We start from the raw sequence: 19,784 nt of genomic DNA, 5'->3' as shown, positions 1-19,784 counted from the left end.
CAAAGTTTCTGCTGAAACATCATCTGATAGCCTTAAAGCTTTTCCCTTGTAGGTAATTTTTTGTTTCTCTCTTGATGTTTTTAGGATTCTTTATCTTTAATCTTTGATGTTTTAATTATTAGGTGCTGTGGGTGGAACTCCTTGGGTTCATATTATTTGGAAGTCTGTGCTTCTTGGCCTTGAATGTCTTTATCTTTCTCTAGGTTAGGGAAGATTTCAGTTGTTACTTCTTCAAGTAAGTTTTTTACGCCTCTCTCTCTCTTCTTCTGGAATCCCTACAGTATGAATGTTTGCTCATTTGATGTTGCTGAAGAGATCTCTTAATCTATCTTCATTTTTAAAAATTTATTTCTCTTTAAGACAATTATCATATGATCTCTCTGATATGAGGAATTTGAGAGGTGGGGGGGTTGGGGGATAGGGCAGGAAAAAATGAAACAAGATGGGATTGGGAGGGAGGCAAACCATAAGAGACTCTTAATCTCACAAAACAAACTGAGGGTTGCTGGGGGATAGAGGGGTAGGGAGAGGGTGGTTAGGTTATGGACATGGGGGAAGGTATGTGCTATGGTGAGTGCTGTGAAATGTGTAAGCCTGATGATTCAGGCTTACATGTCTCACTGAGACATTTACATGTCTCACTGAGTTTTTCTATTCTTTTCTCCAGACCAGTGAATACCTCTATGATAATTACTTTTAACTATTTATCAGGCATATTTCTTATCTGTTTCCTTTAGTTCTTTTTCTGAGTGTTTTTCTTGTTCTTTCTTTTGGAGCATATTCCTCTGTCTACCCACTTTTCTGACTTTCTATGTTTTTTTTTTTTTTTTCTATGAATGAAGCAAAACAGCTACTTCACCTAAAGTTGAAAGAGTGGTTTTGTGTATGTCCCCTATGCAGATTGTGTGTGCTTGGTAACTTTTGCTGGATGGTTGGAGGTGTGCCTGTTAGTTACTCTTTTAATCCTGGCTTTTTTACAGAAAGAATAGAGACAAAACTTAGGAATAATAAGAGAAAAAAGGTTATAATAAAAGAAGAAAAACAGAAGAAAAAAGATGAAAAAAAAAGAAAGAGAAAAAAGAAAAGAATATAACTAAAAGAAAAAAATTGTAAAAAGTAAAAATAAAACAGACAAACAAAATTCACATAACTGCAGCTTGTTTTCTGTGTCCTTGTACCACAGGGAAGCTGGTGTGGGCTTGTGGATTGGGTTTGTTGAGGTTGCAAGTTCGCTGTGAGCCATATTCTGCTCTGGTCTATGCTTTTAAGGTGGGGGTTGGAGGGATAGGATTAAGAATGTTCCCACAGTTCCTCACCCTTTAAAAACCATGACTTTTTTCCTGAGACTCAGCATGACCAGAGCTGGTGTGGCTTATGGACCCTGGGCTTACAGAAGTTGCAAGTTCACTGAGATAACCAGACCCACCTGTTACAGTGTCCAGACCCTTCTCTAGCTAGGCTTTTAAGGTGAGATGGGAATCTAATCATGTGCTTTTCATTCTCCATGATCTGGAGAGCTTTTCTATAGCTCCTCCACCACTGGGCAGAGTTCAAGCATTGTCTCTTTGATATGCTAGTTGTTCTTTTTAACTGTGAGTTTCTTTTTGTCCCCAAGGACAGCAGGATCAGTACAGTTCCCTCAGCACAATTCTTCCCCACTGCCATTCACAGTGTAGGAAGTTAGGTTTCCCTTTGTTACTACTATGTCTCTGTCTCTCTTGCTCTTTTCTTGCCATCCCCTCTATCTTTAGTTTTTCAGTAGCTGCCTAGTAAGCCCTCAGTTCTTTTTCAGGAGGAATTGTTCTATAAATAGGTGTAATGTGTGTTTCATGGAGAAGGTGATTTCAAGATCTTCTCTAACACCATCTTGAACCAAACTCCCATTATAGCACTATTTTAAGGAATGTTTAAATCACTGAAAATTAAGTGCTTTAATGCTTTCAAATTCTGGCATATTCATTTTCATAATAAATTTATTTTCAACTACAATGAGATAACACCTCACACCAGTCAGAATGGCTATTATCAAAAAACAAGGAATAACAAGTGCTGGCAAGGATGTGGAGAAATGGGAACTCCTGTGCACTGTTGGTGGGAATGTAAACTGCTACAACCACTGTGGAAAACAGTATGGAGATTCCTCAAAAAAATTAAAAGTAGAAATACCATATGATCCGGTAATTTCATTACTGGGTGTTTACCCAAAGAAAATGAAAACACTAATTTAAAAAGATATATGCAACCCTATGTTCATTGCAGCATTATTTATTTATAATAGTTGAGGTACCAAGGCAAACTATGTATCCATTGACAGATGAATAGATAAGGATGTGTGTGTATATATATGTAATATATATATATATAGTAAGATATACATATATATGATACATATATATTATGTCATAAATGTTAATGTATCATATATATATTATGTTACATATTGTTAATTATACATAATGAAATCTACTCAACCACAGAAAAATGAGATCTTGCCATTTGTGACAACATGGGTAGACCTAGAGGATATTATGCTATGTGAAAGAAGTTAGAGAAGGACAAATACCATATGATTTCAGTTATATGTGGAACCAAAATAACAAAACAAAGAAGCAAAAAAAAAAGCCTGAAAAAACTCAAAAATACAAAGTACAGACTGGTGGTTTCCAGAGGGCTGAGGAGGGTAGGATGGGCAAAATAGGTGAAGGGAATCAAGAGTTACAAATTTTCAGTTATAAAATAAAGAAATCATAGAGATGAAAAGCACTGCATTGGAATATAACAAATAATAACTTTGATAAGTGATCATAACTACACTTACTGTGGTAAGCATGGGGTAAAGTATTGTCAAATGTATCGTCAAATGGTAATGAATTGTCAAATGACTATGTTGAGCAGCTACAATGAATATAATATTGTATATCAAATATACTTAAGTATACTTGAAATTATATAAACTATTCTTGAATATTCAATAGGTAGACATAATATTTATTCAAAACAGTTAAAACCATAATATTTATAAATATTTCTGAAAATAAGGTGAGTTAGTCAATTTAATAAATTTGGCTAATTGGTTATTTACTAAATTGATACTTTGGATATTAATATTTTGGTGAATTAGCCTGCTTCTTTATGGCAGGACTTGAATTAATTCATTACATTTTATAGCAGGACAGAAAGATCTGGAAAGGAAATCAGTACCAAAGAGGGGAGTTATAGAACAAGAGTATTTGGGAGATTTAACTGCAAGAATATTGAGCTAAACCACAGGACTGGATTGTCAATCAGACTCACACAAATCAGATTTCTTAGCCAATGTCAAGGTTTACTAAAAATGTTGAGGATACAGTTGATCATACAAGTAGAGAAAAGAATAAAACAACTTACATGAGTCCCTAGGTCCTCCTTTTGACATTGGTGATGCACAGCTGGCCTAGAATAATAGATTAAGTCTCTAGGTGAAGCTTGTGGGCTTGTTCACAAAACAGACAATGTTTAGGTTATGAAACATCTCCATTCTATATTCCATAGAGTTGATATGTTTTCACAGCATTCTCCAGGGAGCTGTGCTTCAAAATCTGTAGAACCTGCATTTATTTACAGGTGATCCTTTGGCCAGGGATATCTTACAAAGAGCATTCTACAAATTAAGACTTTTCCTCCTGACAAAAGTCATTAGCCTTTTTACATTTAGATTCAGTTGACAGGCCTCAGACCAGATCATTGGCTTTCTTTCCTTTAGACTAAGAGTGTCCTACCGAAAAGGAAGTGATTATAGGATGGCTGTTGACTCCCTCTCAGAAATTTGGGTAAATTTAAAGATATATTTAAAAAATTAAAAAATAAAGATTCATTTTTATAAATCGTGCAAAGGAAAAGCAAACTCAAAAATAAAAAGGAAAAAAGAAAAATGCAAAATCAAGACAAAAAGTCAGAAAAGATACAAGAAGCACAGTGAAGTCATAGTGATTTATAGCTCTTCAGAAATAATATTTATGCAGTTACAAAATTAAACACATTTATAAACTAAAATTTAGTCATAATTATAAAAGAATATAAATGTATAAATATATATAATTTTGGAATTGAAACAGTAGGTCAACTGAAAGGAATAGTATACATGATAAAATGTTTATCTTATAAAATAAAGTCAAGCTTCTCTCCATATTGTAGGACAAAAAAAATAAAGGAACTAGTTATTATCCTAAGTTATAAGATTAACCAATTTTAAACTAAAATTAATGATATAATTCAATTGAGAAGGCTGACTGTGTGGGAGGGAGAAGGAAAGGTGATATAAGTCAGGTCTTCATAAATCATAATAGTATGTCAAAAGGTAAATATCACACTAGGAAAATAGTTAAAATTTATATAAAATGCGTAGTATAACCCCCTGATACAGATAAGGTATACAAAAACCAGCCATACCAAAAGTTTTGCCTTTTTGGAAATGTCAAGTAGTTGGAATCATTGATTATAAAGCCTTTTCAGATTGGCTTCTTTCTTTTAGAAAAATGCATTTAAGATTCAACCATGTCTTCTTATGACTTGATAGCTCATATAGTTTTGTCTTATGTACCAGTTTATTCATCCAGTCACATAGTAAAAGATATCATAATTGATTTGAGATTGGGCCAATTAAAAGTCAAATAAAAATTCTATAAACATTCACCTGCAGTGTTTTGTGTGGATATAAATTTATAAGTTTTCAAATTAGTTAGGTAAATGCCTAGGAACACAATTGTTGTATCACATGGTAAGACTTGTTTAGCTTTGTAAAAAACTGCCAAATTTTCTTCCAAAGTGGCTATATTATTTCGCATTCTTTTAAGCAATGATTTAGAGTTCCTGCAGCTCTGCATCCTCACCAGCAATTGGTTCTTTTGTTTGTTTTTTGTTTTTTTTTTACCCATTCTAATAGGTGTATAATGGTATATAGAAAATGATTGGGTACTGATTCCCAAAATTCAAAATGTGAAAACCATTTGGCATATAAAGGATTTATCTAAATGCTAAGCTTGCAAACAAATATAAAGATGTTTTATAAAGTGCTTATAGAGCAAGTTGTAGTACTCTGCAGACTAGGGTTCTATTTGCATAAAAAAGATAGATATGTTAATACATAGGACATATCTGTAAGGACATACAAGAAATCATTACCACTGATTTCTTCTGGAGTGAGAAATTGACATTGGCTGTAACTTGTAGAAAGAAACTTCTTCCTATGATCTGAGAAATAAAGAGAGATTATTTCAGCCCAAATTATCCTATTTTTACATTTTAACAAAATTAAGTTGAATTGTGCTCAAAATTCTAATTGTGGTTTTTTTAAAGATTTTATTTATTTATTTGACAGAGAGATCACAAGTAGACAGAGAGGCAGGCAAGAGAAAGAGGGGGAGGCAGGCTCCCTGCTAAGCAGAGAGCCTGATGCAGGGCTCAATCCCAGCACCCTGAGATCATGACCTGAGCAGAAGGCAGGGGCTTTAACCCACTGAGCCACCCAGGCACTCCTCTAATTGTAATTTTTTAAAAAATCATGTTAAAGTAATATATGGACAATATCCTTAAAACTTCTAGCATTGTTCTAGGGGTGCCTGGGTGGCTCAGTTACGTGTCTGCCTTCGGCTCAGGTCATGATTCCAGGGTCCTGGGATTCGCCTCATGTCTCCTCCCTGCTCAGCAGGGAATCTACTTCTCCCTTACCTCCTCCATCTCCCTCTCCCCCTCCCCCTTTCCCTGCTAGTGTTTTCTCTCTCTCTCTCTGAAATAAATAAGGTAAACCCTACATTAAAAACAAACAAAAACTTATAGCTTTGTTCTAGCTTCTGAGACTCTCCCACTTTTTTTTTTTTTCCAGAAGCTCCTTCCAATATCTGTGGCAATCCCCAAATCAAGCTCAACATTTTTAGAGTTTAGAAAGTACTTAAAGATTGTTGGATGAATAGCTTAGTAATCAAGTGAAAGATAAGCCTGACCTAATATCTGTGCAAAAAATTCAGTATAAAGTACTCTGTAGTAAAAAAGATTTGGGACATCTCTTTACATTCAACATTAAAAAAAAAAAAATGCAATCCATTAAGTAAACTTTAGACCATATTAGCCAGTCACCTATTTGGCAAACTGATATGTTCATGTATTTTTAATGAAAGTTAAATGTACAAGGATTCACTGATTTCCACTTTTTAGATGAGCTCTGGTTTCCTGTGTGATTCTTCCATCCAGGCCAATTATAAGAGAAACCAGCCAAAGATGAGAATTCAGGTTCAGAGGGAATTAATGAGTTTCTTTTTGTTATTAGTAAATACTAAAATAAAGTAAACATCTGAAAAGACTTCCATTTGCCACTAGTAGCCCTTGCTGAGTTCTAGAAATAGTTGACACAGATAGGGTATTCAAATTATTCCTGCTAGAACCTACATACTGATTTTGATACAGCATACTTTATGTGCTGCAGTACCCATAAAAAGTGGGGCTTTGTAAATGAAAGGAGTACCACCATCTTAAAAATAAGTAAATATAGTCATATAAGTAAATAATAATACTAATTTTTCTTCTCTTTTTGCTACCGATATTCAAAGAAATATAGCTTTTTTAGTTGCAGCAGCAACTAATAAGGCTGATGATGTCACTGTTAATGAACTATCAAAAAGAGAAATTAAGTAAACAATCCCATTTACAAGTTTATCAAAACATAAAATGAAATACTGAAGGAATAAATTTAACCAAGGAGGTAAAAGACCTGCACACTGAAAATAATAAGACATTGATGAAAGATGTTGAGGAAGACACAAATAAATGGAAACAATATTCTCTACTCACAGACTGGAAGAGTTAATATTAAAGCAAACTTTAGACCCAGTGCAATCCCTATCAAAGTTCTAATGGTATTTTTCACAGAAATAGAACAAAAAAATCCTGAAACTTGTATGGAAGCACAAAAGATCCTGAATAGCCAAAGCAATCTTGAAAAAGAAGAACAAAGCGGAGACATCACACTCCCTGATTTCAAATGATATCCCAAAGCTATAGGAGTTAAAATAGTATGGTACTGGCATGAAAACAGACACATAGGTCAATGGAACAGAATAGAGAGCCCAGAAGTAAACTCATGCACATATGTTCAGTTACCTAAGACAAAGGAGCCAAGATTGTATAATGAAAGGACAGTCTCTTCAATAAATAGTGTTAAGAAAACTGGGCAGCTATATGCAAAAGAATGAACCTGACTACTGTCTTATAGCCTAAGCAAAAATAACTGAAAATGGATTAAAGACATGAATGTAAAATCTGAAGCATAAAGCTTCTAGAAGAAAATACAGGCAGTGAGCTCCTTGACATTGATCTTGGTGAAGATTTTTTGGATCTGACACCAAAAAAAAAAAAAAGGAAACAAAAGCAATAAACAAGTAGGACTGCATCAAACTAAAAATCTTCTGCATAGCAAAGGAAACCATCACCAAAATGAAAAGGCAACATACCAAATCAGAAAAGATATTTGCAAATCGTATATATGATAAGGGGTTAATATCCAAAATATATAAAGAACTCATACAACTCAATAGCAAAAAGCTTAAAAATCCAATTTAGAATATAGGCAGAGGATCTGAATAGATATTTTTCCAAAGAAAACATACAGATGGCCAATGGGTACATGAAAAGATACTCAACATCACTAGTCACCAGGGAAATGAAAATTAAAACCACAATGAGATATGGCCTTACACCTTTTACTTAGAATGGCTATTATTAAGAACACAAGAAATAGCAAGTATTGGTGAGGATATGGAAAAAGGGAACTCTTGTGTTCTGTCAATAGGGATGTAAATTGGAGCAGCCATTATGGAAAACAGTATGGAGGTTCCTCAAAAAACTAAAAATAGAGCCACCATATGATCCAGCAATTCCACTTCTGGGTAATTATCCAAAGAAAGTGAAAACACTAACTTGAAAAGATATATGCACCCGCATGTTCATTGCAGCATGAATTACAATAGCCACGATTTAGAAACAACATCTACAAATCAACAGATGAATGGACCAAGAAAATATGATATAATATACACAATGAAATATTGTTCAGCCATAAAAAAAGGATGATTTTGCCATTTGTGGCAATGTGGATGGACCTTGAGGGTATTATGCTAAGTGAAATAATGAAAGACAAATAACATATGTTGAAGCCCTTACCCCTAGTACCTCAGAATGAGACTACTATAGGGCCTGTGAAGATGTAATTAATTTAAAATGAGATCCTCAGGGTGGGCCCTAATTCTATTTTACAAGTGTCCTTATAAGAAGAACAGATTAGGACATACAAAGAGATACCAGGGGCACTTGTGTGTGTGTGCACATATAGCGCACACTCATACACAGACGGTGTGAGGGCACAATGAGAAGGTGACCATTTGTGAGGCAAGGAGAGAGGCTCCAGAATGAAACCAATGCTGCTGGCCACTTGATTTTGGTCTTTTAGCCTCCAGGACAGTGGAAAAAAAAAATATATATATATATAAATATATATATAAATATATATATATATATATAGTTTGTTTGTTTATATATTTTGTTTATATATTTTGTTTGTTTGTTTGTTTGTTTTGTTTTGTTTAAGCCACCCAGTCTGTGATGTTTTATTATGGCTGTCCTAACAAACTCATACACTCACAGAGTCTAAGGTACTCAGGAAGAATTCTGCTTGGAGGTCCTAGGGGAGGATGTATTTACTTGTAAATGCCTAAGAACAAAATGCATTTTAGAAAGGATTTTCCGGGGCTGGGGGTTAGGGGTGGGAGGAAAAAAAAAAAAGAAGAAGAGGATTTTCAGGACAGTGCAGGTAATAAACAAGCAAGCCGGACTTGTTCTCCTGGGCCCTCTTGAGGAAGGAAGAAAGCAATTCATTATACGGAGCGAGGGATGAAGGGATGAGAACAGGGGCACCTCAGCTTGCAGACCTTGTGTAGTGAGCGTGCACCCTCACGCCCCTGACAGCCATGCAAAAAGAAAGCTGAGCCCAGCCATCTCCACAGAGAATGCCAGAGCCAATAACGGTAAGTTCCAAAAAACACAAATGTATAAATAACTCAGCAAAGGCCCTTATCATGATACTTTCTAATTATAATTTCCAACACGAAGGCTCTACATAATTTCAGTGTCTGAAGTTTAATACTTACAGAAAGTATCTCAGAAATAAGTAGAATGTTTTCTCATCCAGCCTGTTCCTCAGCAGCTTATAGTTTTGGTATCTGACATTCTCAAGTTCAAAGCTAAAGCTAGATGAAAACTTTCATTGTATTAAATGACCTCAATCATCACATAATCCTGGTAGATTTTAAATGCATCAGTCCCTTTTGAATTTTTTTTCTCTTCCAAATGCTAGAAACTTAGTTGTTTATAGAATTAAACTAAGGGGAACAAATTACTTAGAAATGAGACAGCGGGTAGAAAGATTAAAGTAGAAGCCATACATGTGTTCACCCATGAAGCAGGACTACGCAGTAGGATTAGAGTCAACTGCTGGAGAATGTAGGCCCTAAAGACTAGTTGCTAGTTTCCCTCTTAAGCCCAGATGGAAGACCTGTCCTTCAGCCCCAGCACCAATGCCTACCCATGTTGGCCAGTTCCAAAGATCAAATATGGAATTCAGAGTAGGGAAGGAGTGACGGAACCAGAGGAATATGGCTGTAAATTACTTCTGGAATAATAAAATGTTTCATCCTAGCTAAGGCACTTCAGTATACCAGAAGTAATATGAGTCGTCTCTTTATAGACACACACCCAGTGCCAGAGCAACCACAGATTAGACCCAGGAAGCATTGTTAGCTATTTCAGTGATATCGGGAAAGTTGTAGTTGTGATATGGCTGGGGAAATGATTCAGGAATGTGCGTCTGCCTTGGCAGCACCTGCCTGCCTTTTCAGGAAATCTAAATTTATGAAGCACTTACTACACACCAAGACTTGTAACAAGCACTTGTCACACACTGTCTGATTTAATCATTGGATGAAGCTGTGTTATTTCTCTGAGTAGCATGGAATGACCCATCTGGAAAGTTGTGGGTCCAGGCAAGGCACTCAGGTTTATCTATTCCAAACCATTCTCTCTTCAATATTTTGCTCTATATAGCTTTGTCTTTCTACTCTGATCATTCAGCTTTTCTTTTTTTTTTTCCCCAACTTAATTAATGTATTTATTATTTACTTATTTGGTCATTCTTTTTTATTATTATTATGTTCAGTTAGCCAACATATAGTACACCATTAGTGTTTGATGTAGTATTCAGCAATTCATTAGTTCATTCGTCTGTTAAAGGGCATCTTGGCTCCTTCCACAGTTTGGCTACTGTGGACATGGCTGCTATGAACATTGGGGTACATGTGCCCCTTCTTTTCACTACATCTGTACCTCTGGTGTAAATACCAGTTTTTACTAAAAATTATTCTACTTTCCGGTGTTTTTTAAAAGCACGCACTCTAAATTATATATATTCTGACCAGCATGTCCTACATAGATGTACATACTTAGATTCAAACATCAGCAGTTTATTCTTTCTCATTTTTATTTTTATGGCTAGGCTTCAGTATTTGTTTGGGGCACAAATAGCTTTGATGATGAAAAGTATTAGTAATTAACTCCCCCCCAACAAATGAAAAGTATCTTCATTTAAATAACATATGACATATAATCTGAACATTAATGGTGGGATGGCTTAGTTTGGATTCTTTCAGACCAAAACCAGAGATGAGGATTCTGGTGCAAGTAATTAATCTGGAAGGTATAGGAAATAACAATAGGGGAGTGAGGAATTGATACCAGGAAAGAAAGAGGCCTGTGAAAGATAAGGTATAAAGCCATCTATTACAGTGAGTGAATGGTGCTTAACTCTGCAGGGAAATGCTACAAAACCTACACTTCAGTCTATCTCTACTGAGGGGCGGTGGAGCTGGGATATTTACATAGCAACTCCTCAGAGTCATAGGTAAGGACTACTCCTGGGGGAATGAATTCCCTGGTAACCCTGGACTGCCCTGTGTGGGCCTGGTAGGTGAGCTGAGTGCCTTTTGGATTTCTGGGAAACAGTGCCCTTAGGTACACACATGCAAATATTGGCATTTGGAAGTTAGCTGGGAGTTCTGAAGGATATGGGCAGGGCAAGGACAACTTTTGCTATCAAAGGAAATTTCCTTTTTTTCATGTGCTAATTTCAGACATCCATGTTTGACTAGCAGATCATGACTGTGAAAATAGTAATCAATTGAAATTTAGGTTAAATAAAAAAGAAGTTGAGTTTCTGAAGAGGGTGAAGATAGGGAGAGGTGTCGGGTACTTAAATTCCAGAGGAAATCCCATGGCTTTTTCAAGACAAGAATAATTTTCCATGGTTTTGGTTTGGTAGTGCTCCTCCCCATCCGTATCACTGCTCTTTGGAGGGAGAGAAAAAAAAGAAAGGAAGAAAGCAAGCAAGCAGTGATAGGAAGGGAACAGGCTTTACCAAACAAAAATTATGGAAAGTATCTTTTTCACGAAGACATGGACTTCCCAAGGAATTTATATACCCAATCGCTTCACAAATACAAATCAGATGGTTGAGTCCTAAGAGTAAGTGTGTGGGTGGGGGTGGTGGTTGAGGGAAGGACAAATCAATGATGACACTCTTGGAAATTTTTGTACTGTAGGCTGTCATAAGGTATGTAGGCTGCCATAATGTCACACTGGTTAGGATGCCCCCTGGCTAGTGGAACCGGAGCAGAAAAAAATAAAAGAAAAAATACATGTGGAAAGGTGAAATATTAACTGTACTGCCAAAAGTTAGACAGGGATAGCTTAGAAGCATGGAAGTGTACTCACCTGTATGGAAGAGAGAAGGACTAAGAGAATGGAGTGGAGGAGAGATGCCCAGCCGCCTAAAAGGAAGCCCATTGTCTTGCTCCTCTCTGTAGCCTCATCTCTTTTCTCTGCTCATCATCTCTAACCACTCTGCCTTCCTTGTTCTAGATCAAGCATGTTAATTATACTCCTACCTCAGGGCCTTTGCCCTTGCTATTCCCACTGCTTGGATCTCTCTTCTAGATATGCTCAGTGTTCATTTTCTCACCTCCTGCATATCTGCAAATGGTAACTTCTCCAGAGACCTTCTCTGACTACCTTATTCAACTCTGTATCCTTCTGGCATCTCCTGTCCCTCATCCCTAGCTTATTTCCGTCACAGCACTTAGTACCTTCTAATATAATATAATATGATTTAATTTGAAGTGAATTTATTTTTAAGCACATGTCCTTTCTCACATGATTAAAGTCTCCAGAGATGTTTGTGTTGTATCCTCAGCATCAAGCACGTTGCCTGACATACAGCAGGCCCTCAGTAAATATTTGCTAAATGGATATTATAATCAGCAAGTAGTTGATTGTGAGCTTCTGGACAGTAGGGTATTCATAGTGGGAATGAAGTTGGGCCTAATTAAGATTCAGCACATAAAACACAGGCAACAGATTTTAGGTCTTGAAACAGACACACTTGGATTTGAATCACACATGGCCTAAGGCAAAGCAACCAATCTCTGAGCTTGTTTCCTCCTATGTAAAATAGGTTTAATCATCCTTAGTTCATAGGTTACGGTTAGGATTAATGAGGTAACAAATGTACTGTCAATAGTGGTTTGCTTCACATTCAAAACTTAGAGGTCATTAGTATAATTAATATTAATAGTGGATCTGGCTAAGAATCATTTGTTGATGTTACTATTTTGGTTTTTCCCCAAACAATCCCTTTTGATGGTTTTTGAAGTCCTGAGTTTGAATTTATTGATTGGGAGAGGCTGAGTAGTGCCAGTCATCAGGAATGTTCCTCATAGCTTCCAGCCAAGGACTGTTATATAATGAGCACCACGATAGACTTTAGACAAAGGATGCCTGAGCAGGGCCCGGTCTTTTGTGCTTTGTAATGTTTATAAGATGTGATGATGGGGATGCTTACAATTTCAGGTCAGCTGTGATCTGCCTGCCTTTTAACCTCTCTGCTCCTTACCCTGCACTGAGCAAGGATGGCTTTCCTTCTCAGACCTAGATGGCTGCAGAAACATGAGCCATCTGAAAGCTCAGTCTTCTTGCAAGTAAGCAGGCAAGTTCCTAGTACTCTCTGAGGTGGAAGTCATTTTCCAGAGCTGCCAAGTCTTTTTTGGACTGTGGAGTAGTTGTTTTGATTTTCAAGTCCTGCTTGAGTATAGTGAACAAAATGCCTGGCTTATCATCAATAACATTCTTAGTTAGGCAAATAGGTGACAATGTCAGTAGGAAATTAAAAAAAATATATTTTTGGTGGTTAAAAACCTAGCCTGTGGAAAACAATCACAATTTCACTGCTTCTGCCTTACTTAGGCAGCCTAGGACACTGTGTGCCACTGTACTGAAACTGCCCTTCGACAAAATTGGCACTGGCAGCTAGAAGTCAAATTTAAAATGTTTTGGGCAGCAGAGCTGCTTTGGAATCTCTCCCACATACCAATACATCTCTTGATCTTGAGAAAACATTTCCCGATATTCAGGAACTTTCCCATTGTTCCTCTCAATGTCCCCCAGAGGACACATAGGCTTTCCTAGACCTCTTGACGCCCACAGAAGCTTCCCATAGTAAGTACTGGCTGGTCAGAAGTAAGCTGCACTCACTGGGGACTGTGATTTGAACACTTGTTCCATGGACATATTGCTTTTCTAAAATTTGGGGGGTGAGGAAAGAGCCTGAGAATTTTGCTGCATTGAGGGGGAGTTTTGTGCATGGAGTTCTTTCCTGCTGTGTCATCATAGCAATGTTGCCAACGTAACATTGTCCCTGAAGCATTCTAGAACTAAATGCTACTGAAAGAGTTAAAATTTCATATAAACCCTGAGCAATTATATAACCTGTGATAACTACCTGCCTCTTGTCAGCCAACTTACTCTACTTAAAGTTAAGCATCTTGAAGACGTGGTGTGATCTAACATAGTATTATCAGATTTGCCAGTTCTAAACAAGTCATTTTCCCACAGTGTGTTCTTGAACATTAACTCTGTGAGATGCACCCATGAAAAAGGTTTGCTAAGGCCTAGCTGCTTTAGAAAGTATGTGTGATCTAATCCTCTTTTGTAGACTTGTCATTTATGTTAGCACATTAAATGACCAGAAAAGGGCTACCAAAAATCAGTTTGTTTCACTTAGCTTATTCTGGTATATGCCAAATTTCTTCAACCACAATTCTCTTTTTATTTTGTTAAATCTGGTAACATTGTGTAGAACTAGCAAGTATTCCAGGAAACATAGCTAGGGTGACTCTGTCCTAAATGCAATAAACATAACTAAATGTTGTTCAGAAGTTAGAGCTCTCAAAACCACAGCCTCAGTGTTTTTTTTGTTTTTTTTTTTTTTTTTAATTTTGTTTTGTTTTTGGTAATCCCCAAATGAAATTGTTTTAAGCAGGAGTCTGCAAACCTTTTCTGTAAAGGGACACACAAATATTTTTGACTTTGTGTGACATATGATTTCCATCAAAACTACCCAACTCTGGTTGAGTGTGAAATTAGCCACAGACAATACCTGAACAAAAGGGTATGGCTATATTCCAATAAAACTTTATTTATGAAAACAAACAGCAGCCTCAGTCTGGGTCAGGGGCTATAGTTTGCAAACCCCTTTTAGAGCGAGGCAACCACCTCTCATTCACAATTCAGTTATATGATACCTTGAAAGTATATCTAAGATAAAAAAGCTTGTGGTGATTTTGATCTACAGCCAAGTCTAGTGTACATGAACTTTCAGGAGAAGGGAGGAGTTTAGCTCACCCAGGTCAGTGTCTAAAGTTCTGCTTGTGGTCATCACAACAAAGGTGAACTGGTATCCTCAGAAAGGGTCCAGAACTTGTCTGCTCCTTGCCACTAAGAGAACGAGGATCAGCAGGATAAGGCCTGGCTGCCTCAAGATTTTGCTTTCATTCTCCTCAAATGGCTAACCAGCAGTTTCCTAGTGAAAAGGGAGGGGTTTTACCAGCAGGACTCCAAACTTCCTTTTGGAGGTTAAGTAAAACAGGGGTGTTTAGGAAAGGAAATCTGCCATAAGTGCTAGAAAATACCAAACCTGTGGTTATTTTAAGTCAAGCCATACTGCAGAATCAACAGTCTCCTTTATGCACAAGGGACCACCCACCCAAGGAGCATCCGAAGATAATAATCTATGAGAAAGGAGACCACAAAAATGCGGATGCTGAATTTCTGGCAGGACCTTGTTGTTCATGTTTAAAGAAGTGATTGTCCCTCAGATACCAAGGCCATTTCACTAGCTTTATGCTGGCAACATTTTTGTTTATTGATGCTTTATCATTGTGTGGCTCTGTTTTTAACCCTTTCCAGTGCTAGCATTTTGATTCCCTTCCATTGTCAAAGGAAAACTGATAAAGGAGGGCCAGGGTCAGGGGGGAGCTTTACGAAAAGCTTCTAGACTAACAGCATGGTAGAAGCCAGTGCAACTTGACACCCTGATAGATTTTGGGGCACCAGTAGCCTGAGACGGCAGGCAGGAAAGAAAGCTGTTCTTCATAGAGATGTTGGCATGTTTGAAGCATCCACTCAAGTAAGCTTGAGGCAGAAAATATCTACAATGTGTGGGTTTGTCCTGGTGACCTTGTGAGATATACAGTGGGGATAGAGCATGAGGAGATTGGTGAGTAGGGCTCTAAGGTGAGCCCCCAGCTTTGCACATGTGGGTAATGAGCCAAAGATACTGGGATTTAATATCAGTGGGTCTCCATTTTTACAATAGGCTATAGGAATCTGGGAAAGTTTTGGTTATACTTGGCACTATTAAGATTTAAATTCCCCATAGAAATTTTAAAACACTTTTCCCAAGTAAAATAGAAACTTTGAACTTTCTGCAAGTCATGATTCACATACTGCTGTTAAGCAACCACCAAAAACCCCACTAAACTAAAGCTTAAATATCTTTATGAGGTGAGTTTCAGGGAGGTATGTTTTGTCTGGTCTCCTGTTCAGTATAACAAATATCCTGTGGTTAATGTTCCTCTCTTACATTCTAAGTCTCTTTTTTTACTCCAAAAGAGGACTTTGTTCTAAGAGCAACATTGTCTGTATATGAGGATTATAGCACTGCAAATATATTAAAATATAGAGAAATATTGTCTTGCTCAACGAGTGCAAGAACATTAAGTTCTCCAACTCCAGCAATTCAGAACATGCTCTCTAAGTACTATGCAAATATGAATGATATTGTATATTTCCCCTTTAACTGAAAATGGCAGTCTTTTTGTAAGGTTAAATTTTGAAGTGGATCTTCTGTTAGATGTTCAAGATAATTTCTTTCCAAAGAGAATAATCATGTTTTGCCCAGGTGGTGGATCTCTACTCCCACTAGATGTTTTGCATACCTCCTCTTTGCCTCCTCTAGCTCGGTCCCCCACATACTTGGAATGGTTCAGCCTCCAAATCTGCATGATACCCTTTGATCCACTTAATTTTAAGTTTTTATGGCTGTTTTTAGCCTTCCCTCACGAATGGAGAATCTACCCAGCTAATTCTCTCTTTCTGTGTTTATATCGGATCATGCTTATTAGTGTTCATATCTGCCCTCAATGATACACCAAGCTCCTGGAGCTGCATGTGGTCAGGAGGCTGACTGCGTCTGCCATGTGATGGATCTGGGAAACCCAGATCTGATGGCCAGCCTCCAGCAGTGGGGATGAACTTTCACATTGGAGATTAGTTTTCAAAGGTGGAAGGCATGGGTGTGCCAGCAACCCTGCCACAGTTCTCATGCTCATAGAAACCTGGGCTTGCCTGGGCCATAAACCCCAACAGTAAAGTAAATGCCACACATTCCAAGGCCTTTGAGTTATGCAATTGCTGATGAAGACTGACCTCAACCATCTACTCCAGTCAAAGAAGTCTTACTCAGGGTCCTTTGAACAGACACGTGCATATCTGCTTCCCCATTCTTGGTTACATTGTCTACATTGTCACTAGCTGAAATATCTTTCCAAACTTCTATGTAATTACCCACCTTCCATCCTCCCTCCAAGTACTGATTCCAATTCTTTCTTTGTAAGTCCTATCCCATACATGCCACCCACAGGTGTCTGGCATCTCAGTGCACTTGCGGTCCATCGCACACGAGAGTCTCTAAGTTTTCATTTTATTGATTACTTGTTTATTTTACACCCTTGAATCTTCATTTGGCCCTTCTAGTGATTATGGTTTATTTTCACAGCTAGGTTGTTTAAAAAAAAAAAAAATTAGGTTTATGTGTTGCTCTTCTGGGTTTGGGAAGTTCCTTGTGATCTCATCCATAGTCAGTAAATATGGCAGCCACTGTGTTTCACACCACCTGACTGGAAGAGAAAAACTCCAGATGTTCTTTTTGTAAAAGTTTGCTAATTTCTAGAATTTACTGCTACTTCAATACCATGTGAGACAAATGGAACAAAGTCATTTGGTCATAATCCACTAATTAATTCTTTCAGCAAACAGTACGCCAAGTCTTGTGTCATTACTAAATGACAGTTTTGATAATGGGCCCTAACAGATCTGACTTTCTAGTTCTTACTTCTTTTAATCATGGGCAAGTTGTTCCACTTTGTTAAAACTCAGCTCCTCTCTTTCTCTTTCCTTTCTTGGAATCTGTGTTTGTGTGTGTGTATGTGTGTTTAGGTGTGTGCATTCATTAAGAAATATAAATAATATAATATAAATTATGGGTTTTTGAAAAAGCATCTTAGCCAACATTTCTTGAATTCATTCTCTACCAGCGTTTATGGAAATACAGAAATGAGCATTTAGAATCTGTGAATTAAAGGAAATCTCTCTATAAGATAAGAATTTTTCATCTTCACTTTCTTGTACCATGTACTTATTTTCACTTGACAGTGTTTTATTGTAACCCATGTGAGTAAATGCTACTCCATGATGCCATTCTTTTTTTACTTTCTGGAAAGCACCATAATTCACTGATAACTATTATTATTAACCTTTGTGTTTTAAAAATACATAGACCTGGTAGGAATAGAAACATGTATTCCCTGTTTGTCAATATTGACTAAAGCACAGCTATGGCCTAACAATTCTATTTTTCAGTCTACATTAAGCAGAATGACACAGTCACCAAAAGATCTTACTAGAATGTTCATGGCAGCTTTCAATATAACTCTAAATTGAAAATTACTCAAAGGCCCATCAGCAGTAGAATGGATAAATAAATTGGGGTCTGTTCACAAAGTAGAATATCACAAAGCACTAAGGATAAAGAAACTACAATACAGGCAGCCTGGATGAACTTCACAAACATAATGTTGAAGAAAAGGGGGCAAGCACAAGGGAGTACATACTCTATGACTCCATTCACATGAAATACAAGTAAAGGTAAATTCACCCACACTGCAAGAGGTTAACCTTAGTGGGAAAGGAGACAGTGATTGGAAGGAGCAAAAGAAGAGCTTCTGGGCGCTGGGGTGCTGGTAATACTCTGTTTCTTAGTTGAATGTTGGTTATACAGGTATACTCAATTGTACAGATCCATTGAGCAATGAAATTACTGGCATTTTCTTGTATGTATATTATATTTGAATAAAACCTAGAATCTTGCATTCCCACCAACAGTGTAAGAGGGTTCCCTTTTCTCCACATCCCCTCCAACACATGTTGTTTCCTGTCTTGTTAATTTTGGCCATTCTAACTGGTGTAAGGTGATATCTCAATGTGGATTTAATTTGAATCTCCCTGAGGGCTAGTGATGATGAACATTTTTTCATGTGTCTGATAGCCATTTGTATGTCTTGATTGGAGAAGTGTCTGTTCATATCTTCTGCCCATTTTTTGATATGATTGCCTGTTTTGTGTGTGTTGAGTTTGAGGGGTTCATTATAGATCCTGGATATCAACATTTTGTCTGTACTGTCATTAACAAATATCTTCTTCCATTCCGTGGGTTGCCTCTTTGTTTTTTTGACTGTTTCCTTTGTTGTGCAGAAGCTTTTGATTTTGATGAAGTCCCAAAAGTTTATTTTCACTTTTGTTTCCTTTGCCTGTGGAGACATATCTTGAAAGAAGTTGCTGTGGCTGATATCGAAGAGATTACTGCCTATGTTCTCCTCTAGCCTCTCTGGAGAACAGTGTAGAGATTCCTCAAGAAATTAAAAATAGAAATTCCCTTTGACCCTGCAATTGCACTGCTGGGTATTTACCCCAAAGATACAGATGTAGTGAAAAGAAGGGCCATCTGCACCCCAATGTTTATAGTAGCAATGGCCACGGTCGCCAAACTATGGAAAGAACCAAGATGCCCTTCAACGGAGGGATGGATAAGGAAAATGTGGTCCATATACACTATGGAGTATTATGCCTCCATCAGAAAGGATGAATATCCAACTTTTGTAGCAACATGGACGGGACTGGAAGAGATTATGCTGAGTGAAATAAGTCAAGCAGAGAGAGTCAATTGTCATATGGTTTTACTTATTTGTGGAGCATAACAAATAGCATGGAGGACATGGGGAGTTAGAGAGGAGAAGGGAGTTGGGGTAAATTGAAAGGGGAGGTGAATCATGAGAGACTATGGGCTCTGAAAAACAATCTGAGGGGTTTGAAGTGGTGGGGGGATATGAGGTTGGGGTACCAGGTGGTGGGTATTATAGAGGGCACGGATTGCATGGAGCACTGGGTGTGGTGAAAAAATAATGAATACTGTTATGCGGAAAATAAATAAATTAATTTAAAAATAAAATAAAATAAAATAAAAAGGTTAAAAAAACCAA

Source organism: Mustela putorius, unplaced genomic scaffold (assembly GCF_011764305.1).
Source record: "Mustela putorius furo isolate JIRA1106 unplaced genomic scaffold, ASM1176430v1.1 tig00003869_pilon_pilon_pilon, whole genome shotgun sequence".
In the NCBI taxonomy this organism is placed as follows: Eukaryota; Metazoa; Chordata; class Mammalia; order Carnivora; family Mustelidae; genus Mustela; species Mustela putorius.
Note: the sequence above shows the minus strand (reverse complement) of the source record.